Consider the following 26,138-nt stretch of genomic DNA (forward strand, 5'->3'; position numbering starts at 1 on the left):
TTAAAACAAACTTCCTACAACATACTCACAACATATAAAACCTATATGCAAATCTGATGAAAGCTGCTTGTGTTTCTGAAACACATATTCCATACTGGTGGCAAGAATGTCCAAATCTACATTACAAAAATGAAAACATTACCATCCATCTAGGAGTTGCAAATGTAAGAAATCCTCTTGTTGGGTAGTTTTACTAACAGGCTTTACAGCAGGGCCTTCCATTAGATTTAAATGTGGCAGGTAAGTTGACAAAGTAGGGTGAGGGGTTGGGAAGACCTACCCCAATGGGGATAATTCATTTTTTTTTTAGAAGTAGCATGGTGTAAGGTAAAAGTAGATGGGCTGATAAGGAATCCACTGAATTTACAGACTAAAGGTTCAGACATTTGTTTTTAAGAGAAAAATGAAAGAAGGAAACAATACAACAGATATTTTAATATGACTTTAATGTTTATTTTCTAGATTTAATTAAGATTATGAATCAGAATCAGTCTCCAACTCCACTGTAAAGTTTATCTATTACTTCTTCTGCTCAGGCACCTGCAAATTAAAACAAAATTGTCATGCTTAAATAAAGTCTTATCACCTCAGCACTACTTATATATGCAGAAGTCATGTTAATCAGCATTATAAAAATGTATGAAATTTTCTTCACTGCACTTGTGCTTCCCTTAATATCGTTAAGCCAAGATACAAGATAACTTTGCACTTGTCATTTCTGGCAAGTGGATAGTGCAATCAATTTGCACAAAGATGAATTTATTTTGTCCAAACATTTCATGTGAATAAAAATTCCAAATGGACCAACTTGTCCGATCAGACAAGATGTATGTATATTGTAGTTAGCTGTACTCTAGCTCTGATAGTCCTGGGCAATAGGATAAGCTGATTTTGTTATCAGTTTAGAAATGCATCTGCTTTGCAAATACTATGCTTTAAAAGACGAAATTGAATCCAGTATTGATGAAATAAGAGTCATTTGGATTACCTTGTTTTTTATCATTCTGCGTTGGTTGGGTGCATATTTGAGGGTCTCTGATATGGCCTCTTCCATTCCATTTGCCTTTGCTTTGCCATTATTTTTCAAACAGGCTTCTGCAAGAGTAATACGATGTTTTAAAATAAGTTTCACAACAAAAGGATGCATTGCATTTTTCTAAATGCCAGCAATAATCAATGGAATATTTTTAAAACATGTACTTTGAAATGTGGTCTCAAGTTACTTTATCAATTCATTTAAAAATCTCTGGCAAGTCACATGAAAAACACAATTTAAATCAAGCCATACTTACTTATCAAAACCTGACATATCACAAGCTCTTGAAATGCTTTTTTCCCTTTACGTCCCTTTGGACTATACTCTGGCCAGTCTTTTTGTTCCAAGCTTTTTCATCATCCTGCAGACACTATCCCCAATTGTAAACCTGCCAAGGGAGCTCAAGTAGCATATCTGAAAATAATAATAATAATAATATTACTATTTTTTGATTTTGATATTATTATTATTAGTAGTATTTCATGATCGATGTAACAAAATATGCTTGTATATGGTTATTTTTTGCCATGGTTTTGCAAGCAAATTTATTTTCTCTAACTTGAAAAAAATTTGATAACATTAACTATGCAACACAATGTACTAACAGCAATTATAAACCAAATTAACCACCGTGAATCTATTAACTTCATAAATGACATTCACTCAAGGATTGAATTAAAATAGCCACATAATATGTAATAGTGCATGTAGTAAAATACCTGTTACATGTTCATCTCTAAACATGTTTTGGCCTACATCCATAAGACAAAACAGCTGACCACTACATGTTCACCCCACCCCCAAAAATAATTATACAGGCACCGCAGAACTTGCATAATGCATATTGAGGTTCACAACAGCAAATAAAGGTTATAACAGTTTTTTTAAATAGAAAATAAGGCCCCAATTTACCATCTTCTTGGAGAGTTTGGGATTCTCCTCCAACCTCTGGCAAAGGCCCTCTAGTTCCTCCACTGAATCACATGGCATTGCAAGAATTTCTTCTCTATATTCTGTGTCTGGGCCTTGTGTATGAACTTGGAGGGCCAGCTGCTCCAACAAATTCTCAACATTTGTGTCCAGTTTCATAAGTACATTGAACTGGAAATCTGTAAGAGATTTGTGATGAAATTAGTTTTGAAAGATCAAGATCATTATTATAAACTCCTTATAAAGACCTGTACAGTGAACATGGGTTTAACAATGAAAAATATTTATGGAATGAAATACATGGTTTTTGTACAGTTTATTTGAAAATAAATAAAACTTTTCCCTATAATCCTTTATGTTTTTATTCCCTGGATATGTTGTTTCACTGCTGGTGTCTGTAAACTCTGCATTCAATGTAGATGGTTTAGGCGTCTGACTTACAGAAAACAATGGTATACATAAGAAAGGAAAATAAAAAAAACCAATGGAATGATGAACAGTCGACACATCAATGAAAAACAATTCATTGTTTATTTGCACAAATAAGTCTTGAACAGTATGTTTTATGACCTATAATTTAATTAATTAACATCTCACAATGTTCTGAAATAACAGTATCTAAGCTACAAGAGCTTGTGCTTTCATGTCATAATCTTCCATTTTCCAAACAAATTTTGATGTTGACTCAATGTATATGACCTTAGCATTGAACACTAACATTCAAAATGTCTACAAGATGACAAAACTATTATCAACTGAAGTGACAACAAACCAATGAGTTTTACGTGCATTGAACATAAGCATTTTTAAATGCTACAAAATGTGTTTTTAGTGTACTGCCACAAATTACCCAACATTTTGTCAAACATAAAACAGTTCTACTACCTTAGATGAGAATTAAATTTATGAATACAGTGTATAATTGACTTACTCGTACTTAGCGAGCTGTAAATGAAATAAGAGATTATATAAAAGTCAACACCTGTAGTATTTGTTTCATTATTCTATAATGTACATTTTTTTCCATCCTCAATACTTACTACTTGCAGAGGAACTGGCAGAGAGAAATCTTTATATTCTCCACTCCAGAGTGGATGGGGATGGTGATGGTGTTGTCCTTCTGGATGCAGCTAAATGTATAAAAATAATCACTAGTCCTTAATTGCAGTAAAAAAGAAACAAAGAAATCTGACTGGATTGTTTGGCATGTAAATAAAATGCATACTGGTTGCAATGACCACTGTATATAAGGCAGTGATACAATATATCACAAAATGCATTCTTTTTTAACAAAACATCTAATCTCATATATACAGCATCATGAGTAAGTAAGTACTCTTAAACACATCTTATTAAACAGACAGAAAAATGATGAAATTTATACATACTTTTGATAAGGAATTTCCAATTGTGGTATGGTATAAAAGCAATTGATGAAAAAAGACCAGATAAACTAAATAAAACATACCAGCAGGATAAGAGGAAATCTTGGAGTCTGCAAAATAATCTCCATTTCAGGAGGTTTTGGATGAGATGGCTGACCAGAAAGGTTTCCACTTGAGATTTTCATCTTTTTTTCAGTTCTTCATTTTCATCTGAAATATCAATGAGAATCTGTAAATACTGTACGAGTCCTTGAATACACTGACTCCTTGTGACATACAGGGTTTGCAGAACACTCGCTAGCAATATTCACCACTTTTAAATCCAGCTGGTGAATTTTCACCATGAAATGCATCCGAATGCAGTGAATAATCCTGGATCAAAGACAAAATAGTGTACAGAAATGTGCAATAAATTAGTCAAGCTCCAGACAAAACAAAGACATGATTTATTTCTGATTCATAATGACTTTTCTTGTGCTACACATTTTACCAATGCAAATTGCATTGAATTTTGCAAATTAAATGGTACAATTAAGATATGTATGTCAAAAGATTACTAATCTTCAGCTTTCCAATTAATGCTAAACATAAGTATCAAGTCGTGTATTTAGTCTCTCACCACCAATAAATGCATTCTTAAGTAATCATCCTAGAGTGCACCAAAGTCATGTGAACTTGATCCAATTCCAACATTACTGCTGCTTCAGTGCTTAGATCCAGTATTGCCTTCACTAACTGACGTTATTAATACCTCTCTCTCATCAGCATAATTTCCATCATTTTTCAAAACTCCCATTGTAAAACCTCTGCTGAAGAAACTAACACTACACCATAATGATTTAAAGAACTACTGCCCGGTTTCTAATCTCCAATTCATAAAAAAAATCTTAGAAAAGGTTGTTCGATCCCAGCTTGTATCATGTCTGAATTCAAACAGTCTCTTTAGCAATGTACAATCTGCATATCGCCCTTGCCACAGGACACAAATTGTGTCTGCAAATAGATTACACTCCAGCCCAGCTGATCTATGTTGTGGTGTTCCACAGGGGTCTGTTCTTAGACCTGTTCTTTACATTATGTACACTCAGCTGCTCTCAAGTGTCATAGATCATCATCCAGTGTCTCACCAATTGTACACTGATGACACCCAAATATACAAATCTATCCACCCAAATGAAGTTGATGCTACCATCCAAGGTGTAGAGATGTGCATTTCTGATGTGAAATCATGGATGACTTGTAAAAAGCTGCAGATGAATGATGATAAAACTGATGCCATTCTGATCACAACACAAAGACTTTCTCATTCACATCCTTTACCTCACACAATAAATATCAGCAACATCAATGTTAAATTCACACAATCAGTACAAAACCTAGGTGTTACTCTGGACAGTACTCTCACATTGCACCAACATGTCATGAACATATGCAAGGCTGCATATCTTCAGCTGAGACGCATCAGCTCCATTCTCAGATATCTTTCAGTTGATGCCACTAAAACACTTGTGTGTTCATTACTACTTTCAAGACTGGACTATGGAAACTCAATTCTGTCTGGTTCATCTTAATATCTACTGCAGAGACTACAAAAAGTTCAAAACATAGCTGCTTGGATCATACTTAGAGTACCACAATCAGAGCACACCTCCCCACTGCTCTGTACCCAACACTGGCTATCCATTCGATCCAGAATCAAACACAAAATTTGTTCTCTGTGCTACGTTTCACTGACAGACTCTGGTCCAACATACCTATCCGACCTCACCTATGTGTACACACCAGCAAGATACTTACGCTCCTCTTCCGACAATCATATACTCATTATTCTCACTATGAAAACAAAGTCATATGGACAGCATTCTTTTGCATACCAGGGCCCAGCAACATGGAATGAATTGCCCACTGAATTTAGACACAAAGACTCAGTGATCCCATTCAAGAGTGCTCACAAAACTACTTATTCTGATTGCAAAAACAAACTTAAAGACTTAATAATGTTAACTACCTTAAATATTCTCAGCATGTTTTTTATGTTTTCTAATTTCATGGTGTTTGTTTTTGTAATCATATCATTGTGTATGTTTTTATGTTGTCGAATGTTGCAAAGCGCTTAGAACTTCTAAAGATTAGGCGCTATACAAAGTCCTCATTATTATTATTATTATATTTAGCTTGGATGAATATTTTTAAAATCAGTGGCCATAACTAAAACAATGGGATTTTGTTTTCTGATCATAAAAGTATGTTGGACACCATCCATGATGTACAATGCTGTCTGACATTTCTATGCACCTAAGGTTTCCATCTCAAATATTAAAGCAAAATGCATACCGAATTTGACAGATTGACGAAAATAAAATAAAGCAATGCTTACCATTTGAAAAGAGGCAACTGTCACTAGAATATTCTATTTAAAATGATATTAATTTTGGACACAGGGGATACCACCCCCATGTTTTCCTGACTCGTTATATGTCGGCCTATTCTGTGCACAGCTTTGAAAAGATGTAATGTTTATCCATCGAGCTATAGAAATGAAATACATTTACTGTAGACTGTTTCTGTCAGCATTTAAGTTGAGTAATTAGGTCAGGTTTATAGCCAGTTTACAAAATTCAATGTAGAATGCCAATAAATGACAAGATATATTTTTGCAAACTAAAGTGATCTTGAAAAAAGATTAGTAAAGTTTAACATTTTATAAAAAATAAGCTATTATGTGGAAGAGAAACAACAATGAAATAGGATGCAATGTGTTTGCGTCTTGTTGATGGGGGAAAATTACTAAAGAATTTAGAAACAGACTATACGCTGGGGAATTTTTTGAGAATTTATGTTCTGGCGACAAGTTTACATATTGGGTAGCAGATGATTTTGCATGTGCGGGACAACTTCTTGCAAAATTGGAAACTTGGATTAAAATGCAGTATTGTTTTAAGGTATACATTACCATATTTTATATAATGTATTGTATGATTCTAAAAGATGCATAGTTAATCGGAATTTCTGGGTTACAGATTCAAGAAGGTCATGGAGTGGGTCTACATGTTGACTAATAAATTACTATTTGATCCCCTAGGTGATATTTCAATTCTAAATTAAAACTAATAATACTTAATGTATAACCAAAAATGCGACAACCTGGTGGAGAGGCGAAAATGGATATAAAAAACTTCCATATAGCCTCAGCAAATTTAAACTGAATAAATAGGGAAAAAATAATTAAACTAAACAACAAGACAAATTATGATATGATTTTCATACAAGAAACACATAATAAGTTGACTAAAGAACTAATAACTTCATGTGAGGAAAAATTAAATGGGGTTATAATTGTGAATGATTATAAGGAGATGTAAGGGGAGGGGTAGCTACTTTTATCAAGAATAAAATGGGAGTAACTTGGGAGCAAAAAAACAAACGAAACTTTTTTGCAGGAAGATTGATACATATTGTGATAGAGGACACTCATTTTATAAATGTATAAATACCTGCTAATAAAAACAAAAAGCAACAATTCATTGAAAACCTGTTTAAATATGTAGAAACAATTTCAATGGCCCCCCCACCAATCTGTGTTGATATTGATGGAAATATTGTGGATCTGATGTGCAATCTTACTGCATGCAAATCTTTCCAGAAAGCACCTATGTACTGTTTAGACACCGGTATTTGGTAACAGCCATATCTAGCGCAAAATTCAAAATGGTCATAGGACAGAAGGTTGAGTAGCTACAATGTCATATCCTCAATGTCTCCACAAAGTAGGGATAGTAATATTTGTGCTAGGGTTGTGCTATTCCATGTCGATTTACAAGTAACCAAACAGGATTTGATTTGGAAATATTTTTCGCAAAAAGATCTCTTCTGCCAATGGTAGCTCAATGGCTGGGAGAAATACTGGCAAGTCAGATGTGTATAAAATGTCCAGCAATGTGTGCAGATAAAATTGTCAAAAATTTTTGCAGGTTTTAATGAAAGGGTTATATCAGCCTTGAAAGTGCCAGAAATTATCATTATAGATGTGGCTTGAGTCTACATGTTTTCAGTTAACAAAACCAGAGTATCAAAGCTAGTAACTGGCATCCTTGATAATTTGACTAATAACTATTTTTAATTAACCATTTCAGATTTATAAATATATACTCAATAGTAGTGAAGTGGGATGATATAGCGTCAATCGGACTTACCATTAAAAACCACCCTGGGACGATATAGCGTCAATGGGAAATTTAACATTATGGAAACCCCTGGGACGATATAGCGTCAAGGGGAATTTAACATGGGAATATGGGACTGTTTAGCGTCAAGGGGAATTGAACAGGGTGGGACTGTATAGCGTCAAGGGGAATTTAACATGGGAAAAAAAAAAAAAAAATCTTGGGCCTGTTGAGCATCAAGGGGAAATGGAACAGGGTCAGGACCCTATTTTAATAAGGTCCTGACCTGACGGGTCTATGGAAATGGAACAGGCGAAAATTGAAACAGGGAGGGGTCTCTATTTTTTATTTTTTTTAAAACAAAAAAAAAAGGGTAGGCAATGAAAGTCAAGATCTTTTCGAGACCTATGAGTGGCCCTGAAAAGGGCCTTTGGGTTTCTTCTTCTTCTAACTCTTCCACTTCTTCAACCATCTTCTAACTTTTACCAATATTCCTGTCATCTTCTTCTTTATTTCTGACTCAGGCATCCAGTCAGGATGACCTATCACTCGGAATTTCTCCTGTATTCTTATCCAGTTATTGTTGAGTTTCTCAAAGCTTTCTTTTCTCTTTCTATTTTCTTCTTCTTTTCTTTCCTTAGACCACCTTTCTTTGATGTTCTTTACCTCTTCCGTCAGCACTTTCCTCATTACTTCTTCCATTTTTGTCAACTGGTCGAACCCCCATTTTACGTATCGCCACTCCATCCAATACAATACTTTTTCCAGGAAGCACCCGACTTGGATGACACGGTCCAGTGCTTCCTTCAAACTTCCCACTCTGACATAAGGTGGGTCAGTAAATCCTCTTGACTTGTTGACTTCTTCTTCTATCATCCCTGCGATGAGATCTCCGGCCACCTTTAGTCCTTTGACTTGAATAGTTAACAAGTCTTGCCTATTTCCATCACTCCATTCCTTTTCTATTCTTCCTACAACATATTCAACATCCATTATCCAAAAATAGATATCTCTTAATAGATTGAATAATTTTGTCACCTCCATCTTCTTTGTTTATTACGTGGAATGGTCTGAACGATTGTTGTTGTTGTTGAGTTGAATTATAGTGGCGTGCGCTTCGCATTGAGCATGTACCACTGGTTTATGATGCCACAGGCACCTAACTGATTACTCCTTGGAGGAAGGAATGGAGCCACTTCCTCCAGGCATTTCTGTGTTCACAGAACACTAATTGATTGGGCCGTCAGGTCAAGGTACTTTTGTGTACACATCGATCTGATTGTAAGGCCTATGTTTTGTTTGAGTGGGATTGGACCCAGCACACACTCTGTCATTCATTTGCATTGATTAGCGACTAATGGGATTGGACCCGATCTAGTCCGTATTTTTAATTTATGATGCGTGCACTGCACGTATGTGTTTTGATGTCTGTCCGTCGCAAAGGGCGAAAGTGGTCAGGCTCGGGCGGAGTTGTCTTGCCACAGGTTAGCAGGGTTTTTCCGATCCAGGGTATTTTTGTTCTACATTTCCGTCTTTGGAATTTTGAATCATAAAAACTCTGTGCTGTTTTTAAGAGAGATAGAGTCTATTGAGGTCGATGTTAGCTTTTAGGTGACAGCATTTGTCGATTGGTTTTGCAGCCTTGTGCTGCTGGCCCTGGATGGAGTTGGTGTTTTTTCCATCTTAGTGAGTAATTGTTTTTGGGTCCTAATTATCTAGTTGTAAATTTTGGTTGCAGCCTTGTGCTGCTGGCCCTGATAGTCATTGGGTTTTTTTGACTACCTTATGCAAGTAATTTTTGGGGTGGTATTCTATATATTTGTTATATTTGCAGCATTGTGCCGCCGGGCCCGATAGTCGTTGGGTTTTTTGACTACCTTATATGTGTAAGTTTAGGGTGTTAATACGGGGGATCCCTGATGGTCTATTCTTGCGACCACCTTATACGTTCTATTTTGGGACTATATGGTTATACCTAGTTTTTGTCTTAGCTGTCACCTATGTAGAAGATAGACTTTTGGAGCTGTTAGTTAGGGTGTTAGGTGAGTATTAAGTTAGAAGTGGAGAAGGTTTGTTTTGTTTTTCCCACCACCCACCCCCTGTATATTTCTTCCTGGTATTTGAACTAGGTGTTTTTTAATTTAATGATATTTGTTTGTAGAGTTTTATCAGTCAGTGGGCTAGTTTTGATAAAATGAGTTTTTCTGTTGTTCAGAATTTGGTACTTGTTTTGTGAGTGTATTTATTTTGTAATACTTTTGGCTAGATTCGGATTAGATTCCCTCATCGATCACACTCGCCTCTCATAAATGGAGAGTTCGGGGAGACCGAATCCTTGTCTTCGCCATTGGTCCAAATTTGATATATATATATTTTATGTAAGTATTTATTAGTGTAATTTAGATAATTTCATTGCTTAGCCGGTTTCGGATTAGATTCTCTCGTCGATCACACGGTCTGAATGACGAATACTGTGGGTTCTTATAGTTAAAGCGCGGACGTGAAGGAAAACATCCCCTAAGACTAAAATCTTATATTACCAAGATCATCACTTAAAACGTACAATTCACAATCTTCTCCTAGAGCAAACATAATCCACATAGTGAGTAATTTCAGACCACTGCCATTCAGGGTAACGTTCAAGAATCTCATTGAACTCTTTTGATGTAAACGGTCTAAAGAGATATAATAGTATGAATGCACCCTTGACCCAGAGAAATCTAACACACTGGTTGACTTTTTTCACTTATCTCTTGTGAATTTCTCGGAATAAAAGTTCTACAGTTACCCATTGAGATTTTACTCTGGCAAGCCCCTGCCAAACTTCCTTGTAAATCTTCTCTTGCAGTTCTTTAGGTAATGATTCAATATCGTTTTTGAAATGAAGTTTAAATACTGGTCTCGGTGATGTCCAACATTTGACTCCTAACCAATCTGGTTTCTTCTTCAACGACATGGCAAGTTACTTCAATGTCTCGGTCCCACTAAGGGTAAGTAATGACAATTCGGTGACCAACAAGCATGTTCTAGATAGGCCGAATCTTGTGGTTCCCAGTGGTGAAGTGACACACCGCAACTGAAGCACTTGACTTTATCCCCTTCGTCCAAGTAGAAAAATCTGGCTCTGGCTAATTCTTTGGGGATCGGTCCTCCCAGATACTTAGGCCATTTTCCTTTGAACGATTGAAGACGATTTTCAAAGTCGCAGTACTCCGACAAACACACAGGGAACGAATATTCGTCTTTCACAGGTTCGTTTCGATGAGGGTTGGGTGACATGGACAGGAGTTTGCTCAGGGCTGGATGACATCCGTAGGGGGGTAGACGTGAAGGTGAACATCCACATTTAAAATGAAACCCAGTAAAGTGTCCAAGAAGACGAGCAGCATCGCTTTCGCATCCCTCAGGTTTGACATGCACAGCATCACTTTCCATGAGAGGGGTAGTGAGAACAAAGTTCTCATGATGCTTTACCGCATCGCTAAGGTCACAGCGTACAGCATCGTTCCCATCGCAAGGCTCACCATCACATTCCACTTCAGAAGCCCCAAACTTGAATTGTGCCTTCCTGAACTTGTTTTGTTTCTCTGAAAGTATTCATCTTGTTCGCTTGGTCTTGGTAGTCACAATGAACTATCGATCTTGACCATAGCCCCTTTTTATATTAGTCACAATGCAATCTCAAGCTTGTACATTGTTCCTTTTTTAAATCTAGTTTTGGAAGGTACTGTCTCTAAGGTACCGTCATAATTGTACCGTAGTGTAATGGGTGGAAAGGCCATAGAAAGGTAAGGGCAGTGCAAAGACCATCGAGTGTGTTCCAGAATAGCTGAACCTTTATAGATACATAGATCCATTCATAACTTCAGTCCACAAGCGAAACACTGTACTTCGTATCCCAATCCTGACTCAGGTCCCAAGTAGACAAATCCTGTTCTAGCTAAAACATGCGAAGAAGGTAATCCTTCCCTATCCGTAAACTATTTTTGAAACGTGTCCAATCGACAGGCACAATCACAATAGTCAAGTAAGAAGACTGGAAAATGGTAGGGTTTGAACTTGGAGTTCTCATCAGGTTTCTCACTTGATTCTTGCTGTGGCGTAGTCATGCTGCTGGTGAGTGGCTATCCACTTACAACCAATGTTTTATACTGACATGTCCATATGGCAATGTAAAGTGATTGGGAAGCCGCACTCGCTTCTGATACACGATTTGACAGACTTTTTCCAAGGGTCGACTGACGATGTGGTGAGTGGGTAAACGTACAATCTTGTTCGGTTGATAGGTGGTCACTTTAAAGTGTTCATCTTCTCTAGACTGCAAAGCTTCTTTCAATACGCCAAAGTTCACCACTCGACTGGTACGATAATTCAGAGTCAATCCTTTCACTTTACACTTCGTGTGCACTTCTCCTTATTTGTCCCGGTATTCGTAGCCGTAATTTTTAAGACCGCCACTGGCGAAACTTAGAATCTTGTCGTCAGAATGCTCGTCTGTCCAGGCTCCTAAACGGTCTCCTTCGATGTTAGGGTGCTGTTGACTCGGGTGATCGATGAAGATGCAACTGTCCGTGTCAAAGTACAGGACGCGTTCCCCTAACAGTTCTAAAACTACGTACAGTTTTAAGCGAGCATGAGCTGTCACGTAAGCTGCAATGATGACATTTCCAAAAGGATCGGCTTCTACAAAGTCCAGATCTTCTTCGTAATTGACTAAGATCAAATCTTCGCGAACGACGTCCACGTGTTTGATGAATTTAGTTTTGTTGTGAATCATCTGGAAGTAGCAGGAAGGTTCTGTCAAATATTCCGTCTTGGGTAAACATGGTCGTTGTGCCATTTTACCCCACAAGCAATTTAACATCACTTTGGCAAACGATCGCCTGCCTTCGTTTTTCTCGATGTGATCTAAAGTAATGCCTTCTTGTGCCCAGTATTTCTCTTTGAATGTCTTTTGGTCTTCAGGAGTGTGACACCAGGACGGATAACCACTGGCTTCTTGCTTTAGTTTCATAAAGGCATCCACGTAGTCTGCCAAAATACCTTTCTGAGTGGGGTCACCCTTGTTGTATTGTTCTGTCTTGGGAAAGTGACAAATTTCGTACACTTCTAACAGTTGGTATCCCATGTCCAGAGCTTTGAACAATTATACGCTGACCCACGTCCCCGTCAAGGCCCGTTCTTCCTGGGTGTGCTGACAAGGCTGGTCTTGGTTGCACGTTTCAGCACAAGTATGGCACAAAGGAAACATCAGTTTGTCTTGACAATGGTGAGGTAGAACGGGATGGTACAAGTCAGTGGGAGCCAAAACTTTACCTTTGATCAAGCCTTCGTATTGTCGAATGTTTTTCAGGTTGATGTGTTCCGTCAACAATTGTGGGTGCCCTGCAGGAAAGCGACAATATTTGCACACGTAGGGATACAGTGAACACATGTCCAAGTATCTGATTTCTTCTCCTTTCTCTTCGTCGGCTTGGTACAGCAAACTGGTGGCATTGGTCCTTCCTCCGTACAAACTATCCCTCGGGTTCAGAGGGTCCATGAACTGGTAACTTTCCATGAGGCGTTTAAACTCGGGATCGGTTTTCAAACGGTGATTGTACTCGTGTTCCCACATTTCCACCACTTAGTATCCTTCCTGTTCTAACTTTAGGCGTCGCTGACATGTGGCCTGGTACAAGTCTTCCATGGTTCATTGTAAAAACTGATTTTTAGTGCCACGGTCAGGGTAACAGACGGGGCATCCGTGAAATAAGCAACCTTTAAACTCGTACACAATCTTGGGGTTTTCTAAGTCCCAACCATCGACCGAATGCATTCTGATGGTCTTTTCACCCCCTCCATTGCGGGCATGCTGAATCCATTTGTCTTCCTTGTCGCACAAGTAATGTAACCAGCACAAGGCTTTGACCGAGTATTGACGTTTGACATAGTTGGTTATTTGAGGACTGATGACAGCCACGGTGTTTTCAGGCATGAATCGTTGCCGGTACACTAAGGAACATGCTTTGGCAATGGTGCAAGCTTCTTTCAAGGATCGACCCCTCCGTGTTCCATGAACAGTTCTCGAAATTTTCCACAGCAACGCCGTAAAATGTCCACGTCGGAACGACAATACTTTAGCATTTCTTCCTGAAAGTCGAAAGGGTCAGAGGCGTGAACCTGGTACCAAGCGTAGAAAGCTTCTCGTTGTTCGGTACGCATGTTGTCAGGGTCGTAATAATGAGCCTCAGGCAAATGGGGTAGAACGGTGTGTTGATTGGCTTCCGTATTGAAAAAGTGTGGAAAGCACCCTTTAGCCATTTCTGTCATTCCAAACGTTTTAGGCATTCGACTCAAAAGCATGGCTAAGTAACTCATCGAATCTTTAAACTGTAATTGTCCCAATTGCATGAAAATGATTTTGGCTCCGTTCAAAGTGACTTTAGGACGTTCGGTGCCATGTTCTGTATAGTATCTGTGAAGAAACTGTCCATCGTATCCTGAGAAATTGTGAGCCATCACTGTGGCATGACGATGACAATCTCCGTAACGTTCGATGTCCTCTTGGCTCCACGTCTTGTCGATGGGGTGTAAGACCCATCGAGCGAAATCGGCTAGCGTGTTCAGTCCTCGAAAGATTTTTTCACATCCTCCAGAAATCTTACTGCAGTGAGGGCAATGACTGAAAATAGGTTCTTGAATGCACTTCTCGCACGCTCGATGAGCCACGCAGAAATTAGGAATGTGAATACCAGTCTCTTGCATGCATTCAAAATCGAAAAAGATGAAATTGCCTTTCTTCTTGTGACCGATCTCTTTCTCTGGTTGGGGTTGGTATTTTTGCACATAGCATTCGTGTTCCAAGTCCACGATGTGGCAGCAAATGTGACATTTTTTTCTTTCCTCGACATAGGTGTGCCTTGGCATTATTGGTAAGTATGCCTTGTCCACAGGTAGGGCACAATCTCAGCAGCTGACAAGCACATTTCTTCTGTGAACCTTGCATCTTCAAATGTTGTTGGTAACAGGCAGGGCTGACAAACGTGCGCAGACAAGTTGAACAATGCACTCGTTCTTGTCCTTCGCTCAGACAGGGTGGAGAGGCCAAACATGCTGAGCATTTCGATCCACATCTCGGTGATGAACCCTTCTGCTTTCTCTAACAGTACTTCGGACTTGAAATCTTTAAACTTCACCGTGTATTTGTAAGCCGTAGTTCTAAATTTTCTAGAGGGATGCTTTTCCGTCTCTTGAATGGAATAGTACTTTTCAGGGTTGACTAAGGGTGGTGAAGTTTGTTTAGAGGGTTTGGATTCTGGTTCACTCATGTCCTCTTCAAAATCACTGGCATGAATTTGTGCCAAGACTTCAGCCCTGGTACGAGGCGATAAAGCACGTTTCTGCCTCTTACTTTCTTCTTCTTTCTTCTCAAATGAATTGGATCGTTTCATCTTGATAGCAAAAAGTCAAATGACTAAAGTTTAAACACCATGGACTAATTTATAGTCACAGCAGACCAGCGTATATAAAAGGGTATGTGTCTTGTCCTTTCACTATTCATTTCACTCTCAAACCAAGCACAACGATGGAAGAGACTACCCAGATCGAACAGGGATTCTTCAGAGGAAGAAGAGGAAGAAAACAGGTGAAGAAAAAGAAACAGGAGAAGAAAAGAAGAGAAGAAAGTGAGGAGGAATAGGAGGAAAAGACTGTGATGGTGAAGAAATTCAAAAAACAGAGAGAGTGAACAATGAGACAGAAGAAGTTTATGAACTTTTTAAAGTGCTCTGTTGTGAATTGTGAATTGGATTGTAAATATTTATAAAAGAATAAATTAGGTATTAAAAGGTAAGTGTCTTTGGGTTTTGATTTTAAAATAAGAACCTACACTCACACACTCATACACACGTACTATAGAGGTAAAATGTTGTTTTTTTTTAGTTTGAATGGATGTTGGCAATTGAAAGTCTATCTCTTTTCAATAGACGTGGGTGGCCCTGAAAAGGGCCTTTTTTGGTGTAGGGGTGAGTTTAAGCAATCAACTTTAACTGCCTTAAGCCTTTGCCACGGCCAAGGCCTACTTCTGGACTGCGTAGTGTTGATGATGATGATTTGGTTGAAATCACTAAGGGTGGCACGGGAGGCTTTGTCACAGGGTTGGAGTGTTTAGTTCGGGAAGGTCGTATTCTCTTTGGTCATAGTAAAGAAGTCTGATAACATTTGTTTCAGACGTCTTAACTCCGCTAAAATGTCTAACAGTACCGTGACCATTTGATTTTCACACCCTTGTTTCTTTGCTGCTGCTTCTTCTTCTTCTTGTTTTTTTCTTACCTCTTCTTTTTGCTGCTGTTGCTGTAGGAGAAAAGCTTGTTCCGCTTCCTTTTGCTGTTGTATAAATTTCTCCAATTCTTCTTTCTGTCTCTGTCTAAATTTCTCCACGTGTGGTAATGAAGGAGAAGGTGACGAAGGTTCCGGAACAAATTCTTGCGAGGTAAGAAAATCCACAAAATCCCAATTCACCTCTTCTGAAAGTAAGTCCGGTTTCCCTTGGGTAGTCTCCAGAGCTGGTGCACCCCAATTTATCGTTTTCTGAGTTTCCGTCATGTTGAAAAACTGTCGCATGAATTGACTGCACACAGGTGCTAGCAAATCTATATAGACCACATGACGTCACAGACTGCTCTCTTCGGATTGGATGTGGGCTGACTGAATTTTGTAACGCGTGTTTGGATTGGTCAATGAACTCAATCCGTTTCAATCCTTCCTCTCCCTATAAATAAGTGCAGTTCACTGCATTCCTTCACCTGTTCTCGGCACCTCAACATGTGGACCAACGTTCAATCTTCTACGCTTGTGTCTTCGATGATGTTCAGGACAGACATACCGATGTACGTCCGATCCAAGTGGACAGTTGTCCATAGGACAGATACCAGCCTATGGATACGTAGGATCTATGTGGAGAGGCAAGGATGTCTCAAAAGAGTTTTAGTCTATGGTCCTGCAGTCAGGCGAAGCCTAAGGACAAGAAGAAGTCACAGATGCCCTTTATGTTAAGGGCATATTAACATAAACCCAAAGGCCCTTTTCAGGGCCACTCATAGGTCTCGAAAAGATCTTGACTTTCACTGCCTACCCTTTTTTTTTTTTTTTTTTTTAAAAAAAATAAAAAATAGAGACCCCTCCCTGTTTGAATTTTCGCCTGTTCCATTTCCATAGACCCATCAGGTCGGGACCTTATTAAAATAGGGTCCCGACCCTGCTCCATTTCCCCTTGACGCTCAACAGGCCCAAGATTTTTTTTAATTTTTTTTGCCCATGTTAAATTCGCTTTGACGCTATACAGTCCCACCCTATTCAATTCCCCTTGACGCTAAACAGTCCCATATTCCCATGTTAAATTCCCCCTGACGCTATATCATCCCAGGGGTTTCCACAATGTTAAATTTCCCATTGACGCTATATCGTCCCAGGGTGGTTTTTAATGGTAAGTCCCAATGATGCTATATCGTCCCACTTCACTACTCTCAATGTGTTTATACCAATATTAAGTTTCTGTATGTCACTGTGTTTAAGTTTTGATTTTCTCTGTTTTATTTCACTTGATACAAACACATGCTGACTAATTTTGTCATGTGGTGTATCTCGATCATACTGTAAAAGTGCATAGCTTAACACAGGTTTCGAACTCTTGCTATGAGCAGCAGCAGTAAACATGGCATGTACCACTAGAAATCAACTTTTTTCTTCTTGGCTATAAAATCATTAGGTACTAATGTGTAAACTATTAAGTTGGTAATTTTTTAAATATAATTATTGTGCAGATTTACTAAATGTACTTTTGCGATACTAAGTCCCATGTTTGTTTAAAGGTTCTAACAAGCTGGGGTTTTTATGCAATATGTCATAAGTATATAAGGTGTTGTGGGCTGCATGTATGAAGACAGCTCAGCAGCTTTCTAACTAATATTGCAATTACTATGAGCTTTTTTAAAAGTTATTTATTTTCTTTAAGTTGTTTCTTACTGTTCTGTATATAGTTTAGAAACTTTAAGCAATATTTTGGACTAGTCCGATAACATAAGACGCATCACCCAATATATTTGTTGGGGGGCTGATGGGTCTTACTGCCTAACGAAGGGTGCTGTGTGGAGCGTTTTGATGTCGACTAACAGTGTAATGAAAGTCAAACTTTCAGAAATATCACACACAACTGGTAACCAATAACAATGCATTTCTACAAAGTAAAGTTATAATGTTTTTGTCAGACTTTACTTACCCTGATGTCTTTTCTCTAATAAATTCAAATTCTCACAAAAGAACCAGACCTGTTTTCAAGTTTTGTTGGCCCACATTTCAGTTGGCTGGAAAGCGATGAAAGTCAGGAATGCCAAAATCAGGTTAAGCTGAAACATTACTCTTTAAGGAAACAAATAAAAATATGTTTTGCCTATTGGAACTGTAAGCAATGTTTCGTTTCATTCAAGAAACATATTCCCCACATGAACCTACTTAAACAAACTTTGGCGTACCTCGACTACTGTTGCATTGCAACAAATTCAAATGTATGTCAATGGAACATGAAAATGTGTCCATTTGCTAGTGTCATATTTTCACTCCACCAGAATAAAGACAGCACTGTAAGTGTATTAATTACACATAAATTAGTGGAAGAGTGTCGATATAGGCTGCCAAGTGTGTGAGCCATTCCTGAAACTTGGACTACTCATTCCGATGACAATTGACATTGGAACACATATACATGGCCGTTATTTGGGTAGTAAGACATAGCACTAAAACAAAATATTTTGGACTTGTACATTTTTGTTTAAGATTTTATTTAAGCACAAAATATTTATTGATGGAATTTAATGTGCTTTTCTCTATTCTAAATTATATAATTAATATTCATTCCTAACTTATTTTACAAGCAAACTACATATAGTTATATCATTTGTTATAAGAACTTGGCTATATTGTCAAGTGAGTGTTATCTTCACATACCAACACGTTTATTTTGTATGTACTGATTTTCTGTATTTAAGACTCTAATTCCATGCCTGAGAAATTTTTCTTATGCTGCAATACATGATTCAATTTCTTATACAGTATAGGTCCAAAAATGTTCTTAGGGATATAGAATACCCAAGTCATTGTGAGTGTTATCCTTGCTGATTTGATCTTTGCAATACAATTTAATCATTACTTAATCCATGATATGATTGAGGTTTTTTTAAACTAGTAATTTTTTAAATTACATTACATTTTTTTGTAATGTAACAAATCCAAATCACACACACACACTTAATCTAGCACTTCATACACATAATTCCAATGTCTTCACAAAAAGCTCAAAATGTCAAAGTCACTGTGAGTGTTATCTTCACTGACATAATATTCTAACTTCAAGTCAACAATAACTTATTAATCTAGCAATCCAGAAAAGCATAATTTAATGACATTTTTCTTTCATAATTTACTAGTTGTCTAAGTCTGAGGTGGGCAAACTATTTTTCAATGTAGCCACAGGTGTGGCGAATGAGAAGTGAAAAACATCATACGATGCCACAACTGAGCCAAACTTACATGGCCAATTTGCCACTTGTGGCAATTGGTGACAAGGTTGCCCACCCTGGGTCTAAGTCAGTGCGACCATTGTCATTACCAGCCTGAAACCCAATTTAATGCCATTTGTATAAATTCATTTCAAACAAATATTATGATATAGTTGAAGTGTAAAGTCAAGCAAGTATTCTGTTTGCAGATTTTACATTTTAGATATTACAGTAAAGTCATATTTTCTCTTGTGTAGTGAACTTTATTGCAACTGGTTCCAAAATAGTAAAACTTATTCAGTTTTCATTCACCAGAATAGGTATTAATACAATCCTGAATTAACTGTATGGTACTAAAATATACCCTGATCTTGTGTGAGATTGTAATATACAGAACTATACCTCAAGACAACAATAATATATTGAATTTATATTATATCAAGACTGTCATGGTTATGAACTCCAACTTTATTCAGGTTTTTTCATAATAAATGATCATCTTGTGTTATGGCTGAAAAGAAATCAAAGTTTATTTTAACTCCATTCTCTCCACATTTGTCAGTTGTTAAGAGGCATACTCATCATCAGTGTTATAGTAAAATGTAATCTTATCTGGATCAATCTTGCTGGTGTAATATATGAATGGAGAAAGAATATTATCATCCAGATTAAAATATTTTTTATTCAGACTCTACTGAAAATTTTAGCTGGATATGGGATACGCAGCCTGATGTGTACGAACAAAGCGATGTGTGCCATGACCTTTTAATTTAACATTTTAAACTCCTGCAGAAGAAAGAGATTTTTAGATCCATTAAATTGTATTAACAAAAACATTTCTTCAGTATGATTTTCCTTTACTTAGTAGTGACACAACTCATATTTTAAAGTTGTTGTTTTGTGTTTGGTTTGGCTTTTTATGGTAAAGCAACACAAGTAAGTTATTTAGTGCCAAGGCACTTTAAGTATAGTGCCTTGCCCAAGGACGCACCATGGTAGCTAACCCAGGTTGGTCCGATGGCAGAATTTGAACCTACCTTATTTCACAGGTCCAGAAAGCTAACCACTGAGCAACTACAGCTCCCCATCTTATAGTGGAATGCTAGTATACTTTATGATCAAGAAGGATGGGTTGGGGTATGCATGTTGCATCTGAAAAAAGTGATGGAATTTTTGTTTACATAATATTTTAGTCATACAATATGAATCATTTTCTATAGATTTAAGATGTATCAGATCAAGTTAAGAAAAATTATATATTCTGTTTCCTGGGAATGTACTAAAATTCACTGTTATTGTTTGATTTTTTTGGTAGTAAGTTTACTTGGTATTTTTTTCTTTTTAACTTGAATACCTAATTTGTTAACATCCTGTCCTAAATCTTCATGGTTCTGTCTATAAAGTGACAACTGTTGATACATGTAGGGAAGTTTTTGTTTATATCTTTTGATTTTTGTGGTTCTGGAAGTTGCAGTATTTGTTGTTGTATTATTAACCATTTCAGTAATTTAATGAATGCAGAGTATACTGCTCTATAAATGAAATTTAAGGGAAGATAATGTAAAAGTATGTTTCACTGCAAATATAAATTGTTTAAAATAATAATATATCATTTATCATATGACTATTCAATTGTGGTAACTAGTATTCCATCCAATATCTATATATTAAAATATGTCTTTTCATACAGCTGGTGATCATTTAGATACAAGTCCAATTGAACATAATCAAATTATCAGTGCAGGTGTTTTTATTAGTAGTAGTATTGCAAGTATAAGTGTTAGTATTAAGATTTCATATACAGGTATGATAAGTGTATCATAATGTTTAAATGATGCTCCTTGTTACAACATAAGATATGTTCATTGAAACAAATGGTTCACTGGTAAATTGGCAGTAAAGGTCTTCACTGAATTATGTTGCATAAACTATTTTACAATAAAACATATATGATGCATCTCAATTATGATGATGTGGAGGAGGAGGATTAATAATAATGCAGTTTAAGTTATCTTCATCACATAAGTTCTAGCAGATGTGTCATTTTTATGTGGCTCATTATCAGTTTGAAACTGGTCTATGGTTCCTGGATCTGGACATATCTGGTCCCCTGCTGTTGTGCTGCTATGGTCTTTACAGTTCATTAGGATATCATTTACACTGGTTTACATTTAGAACCCCATGGGATGGAATGCCCAGTTTGAAACTGAGAGAATGGTTAATTATCCATAATATAACTCCTGCAGTTATTATTAGGTTTGATATCAAGGTCTTTCATTAAAAGCTTTTCAACTCATGTTCTGTTCTACCATACAGATAAATAAAGTCAAATTCAAGGCTTTCAGAATTGTCCAGTTTGTTTCAAGTGTTGTCAGTTTAATGGGCAGGTAACTAACTGTGCAGCAGACAGACTGTATATTGCCACTGTACCATATAAATATCAATGCTTAGTCTGCTCTCAGTGGCTGAGGTTTGATTAGTTACAAGTGTCATCACATGTGACTAATTATTAACCAATGTAATGAAACTTATATAACTAGAAGGCTGTATTTAAAAGCTCTAAAGATCTTAAATGTGTGCTAGAGGGTAGGGTTAGCAGTTATAATCCCAATTATGTTGTGATGAGCAAAAGCACTGCACACATTTGAGCTTTTAGTTTGGTTCTGGTAGGGTCAAAACATGCAGGTACATTTTGATCTTTAAAAATTAACATAATTCCCATGTAATACTTTCCAAACCTAAGTATGCAATTGATCTGATAAAAGTTTTGAGATTACTGTTTAGGCTCTGTTCTTACAATACTAGATATACCTGACTACTCCACAGTGAAATGGCCAACTGTTAAGTTATATAAGCCAGATGAGTAATGTTAGCCATTTGTTTAAGTGTTTTCTCATTAATTTCATTTGTGTCACAGAGTTGCATGCAATATTTCTTTCTAGAATAAATTTATTTTATTTTCTAATTGTGTATTTTATGGTCTCACTGGACAGTTTATCTGGTGAATTTTCATCCGACAATGACCAATTACAGAAAAATGAGAATAATTTTACACTGAAGATACTAACAAAAACAAACTAATGATTTTTGTAGAAAGCATACATGTGAGATTTTGACTGCAGTAATCAGGTTAATTCCTGATGCAGCTATTGATTTCTATACTGAACCATCACTGCCACCATCTCCTAAATTTTACATTCATTTTTGACAAGAAATAGCTATTTTCAATATTTTTCTGTGACAAGGCAGCTAAAAGAATCAGTATGTGGCTTATGCATGAATAAAGTTCACTAGTACTATAACAAATTAGCATACTTTTCATCAACCCTCAACCATCTAGATTTTTTTATATTTGCCTCTGTAGCAGACACACATAATGGTCAGCAGCTCATTTGCAGATCAAGTTACGCATTTGATCTCCAATGCTCATCTAACTGTGACAGGCAGTCACTAACAAGCCAACCTATTTCCATGCCTAACTCAAAGTAAATCTAAACCACATTATAGATTTAGCTTATGTGTGAATTTAGAAATGCTAGGCTTGTGATAATTAGGTTCATGCCTTCTACCTTAAAAATTAGGTGTATGTCAAAATACAAAATTATCCAGTGAGACCTATGATGTTAATTTTAATCCCTATGGGATTTGTGACATAAAAAACCCAAATGCTTTATGTATTAAAAGGTAACTAATGGGGGCAGGATCTGCAGTGAATCAATGGTATGTATGATAGACTCCTGATAAAAATGTTTGTGTTACAATCCTGTTATCAAGTCAACCAGGTTACCTACTGCAATGTACCCTTGCCTTACTCCAATTCCCTCAGTACTCAGTAAACAACTAGTGTTGCTGTACATAACAAAACCAGTCCATATTGATTTTACCTATTTTACTAAATCGTGACAAAAATAATTCTCTAAATAAAGCATGATTAATATGTGAAGGTCTCGCATGTAATCAAACTCTTCCAAGCTTTTAATGATATGAACCGATTTATCAATGTTTATCAAATTTACATGAAAAACTATTTCTTATTTGTTATCAAATATGTTAGATGTTTTGATCATATAAGCATTTCTGCTACATTAGATCAAAATAATCTTTTTGTCAGAAATAGAGCCCTTATAGTATTTGCAAGGTCAACCAATCAGATGCAGAATTTGAGTTTAATATGAATGAATATTTTTTTTACAAAATTGCTCCTTTGCTATATCTTGATGAGATAAATCTATTTACCAAGTCTGATAAAATTAATGAGAAATAGTTTTAAGAGCAGTAGCAAGAATGGCGAGTGAGATGTAGAACCACCACATTATTTGCATAGAATTTGCTTACAGCCTCAGACATACAAGCAAATAATTAAACAAGTCAGATCTAAATTTGACCATAAACACTGTTGTGCAAGTCGTAAGAAACTCTGCCAATCAGATGCAAGGTCACTTCATTAACATACCTTTATCACACTCATAATAAGCATCATTGTGAAGCTTGACTATACAAGCCCAATGGCCAAGTATGATCAAACTTGAATCAGCAGTAGTGGTTATAACCTCGTGTATTTGTATGCATCTTCACTTCTTCAATCTAGATCTCATTTATATAAGCATGTATTCTAAATTTAGTAAAAACTGCACTATATGCATAAATACTGCATGCGGTGGTAACATGCTCAGTCAGGTGAAAGATCACTTTATTATTATTAATGGTTAACACTCATCAAACTTCGAGGACAACTTAATGATTTTAGTCTATATTGTGGAAGTATGGCTTTTAGGCTGGTTAAAAGAACTCAACTAATCTTATACATGATCACCTCGTGTATATACTTGGATTTTGCTCATTATTAGATTTATCCAAGATGTTGATTTAAGCCCAAAACCAAGTTTTATATAAACAAATTGATCAGAACTATGGACTCCAAAGTAGCTAATTTCTTACTGTTGAAAGACAGAAGGGATGTGAAATAAATAACACACTCTGGACCATTACATAAACCCACTTAGCCTTTTGACCAGTTGAGATAAAATAGCAACAATAATGTTAATTCAGATTGATAAATTATGTTTTCTCACATTACCTCTAGCCCTTTTCAACATGGATGGTATTTTTCTTCCACATATGTCAGCTCTTAATTAGTGGCCCTTTCCCATCATAAATGTTGTAGGTGAAACTCTCAGAATTAGGCTTTTTAATTTGTATCTGAAAAAGAAAAAAATTATTGGTCTGCATATATCAATGTCACCTTTTCTGTATTAAATTAAAATACCATATGTGTGTGTGTGTGTGTTCATTTTAGAATTTAAGCATACTTGTCTCCATGTGTTTATTTTACAATTGATGATGATAACACATAACTGGTTCAATTGATAAAATGTTATTTCTGACTTCTTACAACTGCTCATTATATCTGAATTTACATTCAATGTTTGTTTTAATTAACATATTTTGGATAATGGGCAAATTATTTATTTTGTAGTTTATCATTATAACATTTATCAGTAATTTATCATTCAAATATTTAAAATATAGTACCATTATACTGACTTCATATTCTATATGATATCCCAGCAATACATGTTAAGCAGATAAGTGCAAATAAAAATGTTTAGAATGTAAAAGTTACTCCAAGCTCAAAGAAGATCTGCAAAAGATAATCTCCAACATATTACCAAACAAAAAGCGAAGTTAACGCAGTTACCTTTTTTATGATGTCTCAAACACCAACGGTACTGTACAGATACGTCTTCTGAGTTTTACTGTCATCTTGTCTTTCAAACCAGAATTAATTTCTTGAGCCCTTACAAAATGAAGAAAATTTTAAATACTATAATTTAGGCAGCTTCTTTACATGACATAAGATAAATTATGGCACAGTGTTATGTCTTTCAGCACGACGCAACTTCACATTTGGACGGCGTGCTGTGTGGGCATCCCTGACACAGCAACTGACATGAATTCTCTATTAGCAGACAATAATTCGGAATAAATCCTCCGCAAATCTAACATTCTTGATTTTTCATAGTTCCACTTTTTCACCGTTGCATTTGTTTGATTGTACAATCGCTCATGAAGTTCAATGAATCAAGTTCATCTGCTGTCTGAAATCCCGGTTCAGTTGATATTTTCTTCCGCGCATGATGCCGTGTAAATACAAGTTACGGTCGACATTCAAAGTGGTTTAGGTTAATTTATTATTTTCCTTTATTAAGGTCATTTGCAGAAAGTGTTTCGCTAGGATGAGATAATTTTTTAAAAAACAAAAAGAAAACTTTCTTTTCCAATGCTAATACTGGATATATTTCAATTTGTGATTGATACTATAAATAAATATTTAAAAAAACATTTTAGCCCGTGGCTTCGGCGCGCCACTCGTTTTTGTGGGTTTTTCAAAATGTTGTTGGTGTTGTTTTGGTTTTTGTGTGTGTGTGTATCACACTAAGAAACATACCAGGTATTAGGCCTAACGTAGGAAAAGAAATTATCCTCTATTTGTTACTATTCTTACTGTAAAATGACGCAAAAGTGATCAAATTGCTATTAAGATTTTGTTTTATATAACACTTACCGCTCGTTTTCCTCGAGATAAAGCAGCCACTTCAAAATGATTATAAAATCTGTGACAGATGAAGAATGTGGTTTAAATAATTCGTAATCGCCTGCCTTAAATACTGTAGGGATTTGCTAATGTATTTCATGGCCCTCGTTTGAATAGATACCAACGATCATGTATATCGACCAAAATTTGTATATTCCTGCCCACGATCATGTATTTTGTATTAAACCGTATATTACACGAGCGCTCTGTGGCGAACTCGGGGGGGGGGGGGGGGCCTCTATTATACCCGCTATATCAGTTGAGAAATATATTGAACAGATCAGGCCCCTCGCTCTGAAAAACATTAAAATAATTATATGCAGAATATCGGTATGTCTCCCTCTTGCCGAAAATGTCAGCACCATATATATTTTGCAAGTAATGTAATGGGTATAGTAACACACACACGCACACACAAACACACTTTTTTTGGGGGGGGGGCCGCCGGAAATATTCCCCCCATTTCCAAAAAATTAAAAAGTATTTTATGTTTGT

General features: G+C 36.5%; 1 long non-coding RNA gene across 2 annotated transcripts; it reads right to left on the reverse strand.

Annotated features, from left to right (window-relative positions):
• Nucleotides 1-429: 429 nt before the first annotated feature.
• On the reverse strand, nt 430-25,154 carry LOC149799316 (uncharacterized). Of its 2 annotated transcripts, XR_016421149.1 has the most exons (9): nt 24,747-25,154; nt 24,126-24,247; nt 20,086-20,200; nt 3,435-3,561; nt 3,007-3,096; nt 1,949-2,145; nt 1,293-1,450; nt 989-1,095; nt 430-540 (listed from the first exon to the last, which is right to left on the reverse strand). It is a non-coding gene; the product is annotated as an uncharacterized LOC149799316 (long non-coding RNA). The 2 variants fall into 2 exon arrangements; XR_016421150.1 differs by lacking the exon at nt 20,086-20,200.
• Nucleotides 25,155-26,138: the final 984 nt, after the last annotated feature.

This window comes from Sinohyriopsis cumingii, chromosome 5 (genome assembly GCF_028554795.1).
Source record: "Sinohyriopsis cumingii isolate HCF-2022 chromosome 5, ASM2855479v2, whole genome shotgun sequence".
In the NCBI taxonomy this organism is placed as follows: Eukaryota; Metazoa; Mollusca; class Bivalvia; order Unionida; family Unionidae; genus Sinohyriopsis; species Sinohyriopsis cumingii.